At 36.8% G+C, this 3508-nt stretch overlaps 1 long non-coding RNA gene across 1 annotated transcript; it reads right to left on the bottom strand.

The window, feature by feature from the left end:
* Positions 1–927: 927 nt before the first annotated feature.
* On the bottom strand, positions 928–3459 carry LOC116379993 (uncharacterized). The gene is made up of 3 exons (XR_004212499.1): positions 3387–3459; positions 3053–3087; positions 928–2262 (listed from the first exon to the last, which is right to left on the bottom strand). It is a non-coding gene; the product is annotated as an uncharacterized LOC116379993 (long non-coding RNA).
* Between the last annotated feature and the right edge of the window lie 49 nt (positions 3460–3508).

The following is a 3508-nucleotide window of genomic DNA, read 5'->3' as shown; positions in this document are numbered from 1 at the left end:
TCTGTTACAGTAAAAGTACTAATACCACGCTGTAAAAGTACTAGTACTTTTACTGTAACAGTACTTTTACACAGTGGTACTAGTACTTTTACAGCGTGGTATTAGTACTTTTACTGGAACAGAGTACTTTTACAGCATGGTACTAGTACTTTTATCTCATCAGCGAGATGCTGAGAGCTCTGAGGTTGGATAATAAAACCAGAACACGTTTCACATCTTTTAAAACTGCAGTCACAGTTCAAGTCGTTCAACGCTCCAAACCACAAATATTAAAACACAAGTTCATGTTTCTAAGTTTTTAAAAACACTTCACATGAATTATGAAGACGATAAAACACAGAAGATCAATAATTAGTTCATGTTTTTCCCTCAGAAGCGGTTTATAAATGACTAGTGAAGACCTTTCACCACTAGATGGCAGCACTTCATTACTTCATTCTGTCATTAATCAAGAATCACAATATTAAATATTAACATAAAAACAGACCAGATTAAACTAATAACAGCTGTTCTTAGTGAATGAATTAGGTTTGTTGTGACTTTACTCCATCTCTTTATTAAACATCTTTATTTCAGTTCCTCACTGAGTGGAACCGGATGAGCTTCTTCTCCAGCAGGTGGCGCTGCAGCACTGTGACGTCATACATGAGATTTCAAAATAAAGGTCAATTTACTATTATTATATTTTCTATTAAATGTGTCTAATTTCTAAGATTTTTCTTATTTATAATTTCTTTATGACTTCTCAAAACAAACTTGACTCTTTTGATCGACATGAACTTTTTTTCCATCTCGTCTCTTGATGCTGATTTTCTCGATGAAGACAAATCAAAATCTGTGTCAGTTACATTATATTACAGTCGTTTAGCAGACGCCTTTATGCACTTCACAGGATCTGATGAAGCTGATGACAATCAGGACCCAAAGTCAAACCGGTTCCGAGTCCTTTTTATTCAGACTTGAGTTCCCAAACGAAGACTTTTTATAATAATCCTGCAGCTGAATTCATTCTGTTCTCATGGTGAGGATCCAGACCAAAGGTTCCTTCTGTGCATTTAAAGTCTTTAATGCTTTCAAACATTTAGCTAAAAGGTGAACTGTGCACAAAAGAGAAACCTCTCAGATTGTGAAGTTCTCTTGTTCTATAGAACCGCTTCTGCTTGCGGTGATTTACTGATTTTTCATATAAATGTGCGGCTTTAACTCCGACACGTGGACGCTCTGCATCATGTGAAGATCATGTTGGTGCAGTTTTCCCAAAATGTAATTTACAATGAAGCAATCAGACTGATGATGATTGTTGAACCAGCTGTTTGTCTTCATCACTGAGAAACATGAAGAGATTTCATCTGATCAAAGGACAAACATCAAACCTGGAGAACAAAGAGAAATCTGTTCCTTTTGTTTCAGTGTGAAGATGGAAATATTCAGTGAACTTCATCAACAATCATTGTGCATTTCATATCACACACGCCTGCATCGTTTGATTTAGTTTATATTGTATTCATAATCATAACATCAACTTCACTAGTTGCAAGAGAAGTGATCAGTTTCAGGTCGTCGTTATCAAAAGGAAGGAAAAATAAACTGACGAGAGTTCGAGAAAGTTGAGCCTCAAACTAATCAAAGCTTAAAACAACTATGAAAAGCAGTAATTTGGAGATTTTCTATAAAATTTCAAAGTGTGAATCCAGAAAGCACCTTTAGATTCATCACAAGAGATCTTTGTTACAGACATCTTCTTCAAGATGTAATCGTGTTATTTATTTATTTTTTATATATATATATATATATATAAACACACGTTATATTCTGCACGAGTCTGCACGGTCACATGACTCCGTTAGCTGCTGATTGCATATTCATGAGCTCATTTACATTCGGTTACAAATATATAAAAAGATACAAATTATACATTCATTGCATTTCTACATGATTTCTACAAAACATCCGTAGTTAAAGTGTCAAGAACGTAAATGACTTCATTAGCATAATTCCATGTAATTGGTTGGTTTTAACAGCATGAAATGCATCCTGGGTAGTGTAGTACTGGGAGCCAGTGACTTTAGGACAGATGTGTTTTTTTAATCCACTGATCTGATGGTGGTTGGTGACTCCGCTGCCATTGGCTTATGCAGCTTTCTATTGATGACATCACAGCTGCGTGTCTGATGATGTCACTCGCTGTCTGTGGTGTAGATGCGGTACATCAGCGTGACGATGGCCGCCGCCAACAGGGGGATCAACCAGTTAGTCCACCAACTGTAAGAGAAGGGCAGCTAGTTAAATACATAACTAACCAACTGTAAGAGAAGGACAGCTAGTTAAATACATAACTAACCAACTGTAAGAGAAGGACAGCTAGTTAAATACATAATTAACCAACTGTAAGAGGACAGCCAGTTAAATATATAACTAACCAACTGTAAGAGAAGGACAGCTAGTTAAATATATAATTAACCAACTGTAAGAGGACAGCCAGTTAAATATATAACTAACCAACTGTAAGAGAAGGACAGCTAGTTAAATATATAACTAACCAACTGTAAGAGAAGGACAGCTAGTTAAATATATAACTAACCAGCTGTAAGAGAAGGACAGCTAGTTAAATATGTAACTAACCAACTGTAAGAGAATGACAGCTAGTTAAATATATAAATAACCAGTTAAACCACCTGCTGTAAGAGAACATTATAAACTAAAAACTAGTTTGACTACTGACTTCAGCTATATGAGCCATTTAATCAACCAACTAATGAATAAACCAGTTAAACCACCAGCTGGAACTAGTTTACTGATTAAACGGCTCACCAACCCAGTCAGACCAAAAACTGGAGGACAGATACACAACTAGTTAAATGTAACTAACTAACCCTACACCGGCTGCAAAAGAGACAAACAGCGTGTTAAAATAAAGTGTCACTAACTAGTTAGTCCACTAACTAACTAACCCTAACCCACTAACTAGTTAGTCCACTAACTGACAGAACTGACTACCTGGCTCCACCTTAAACACATCACTCTGTGTGTGTGTGTGTGTGTGTGTCTGTACCTGAGATCATCCTTCAAAGTGGTCACCAGTGTTTCCTGTAAAACACAAACATCATCAGATCTCAGCTGGTTTTAAAAGAAAGAAATGATTTATTATTTTATAGCTTTGATACAATTACTAATTACTCAAAATGAATAATAAGAATAAAACAAATGCACTCCAGTGATTTAGGTTTGCACTCTATTTAACAAAAAGGTGCAGATTGCATTGCAGCCTACATTTCCCATGATGCAACTGGAACACAACACACCTCCAGTTTTTACTTCTTCTTTTTCTGTCAGACGTCAAAGTTAAGATAACCTTGATGACATCACCAGGAGAGCGCTTCACTTACCTCATGTGTGGCGATCTTATCTCGGTCGTCCTGCAGACAGACAGACAGTTAGTCCTGTCACATGATGCCCCCCCCCCCCTCAGACAGACAGACAGACAGTTAGTCCTGTCACATGACACCCC

Source organism: Anarrhichthys ocellatus, unplaced genomic scaffold (assembly GCF_004355925.1).
Source record: "Anarrhichthys ocellatus isolate YVR2014 unplaced genomic scaffold, GSC_Weel_1.0 scaffold5739, whole genome shotgun sequence".
NCBI classification, from domain to species: domain Eukaryota; kingdom Metazoa; phylum Chordata; class Actinopteri; order Perciformes; family Anarhichadidae; genus Anarrhichthys; species Anarrhichthys ocellatus.
This window is presented reverse-complemented; position numbering and strand designations above follow the sequence as displayed.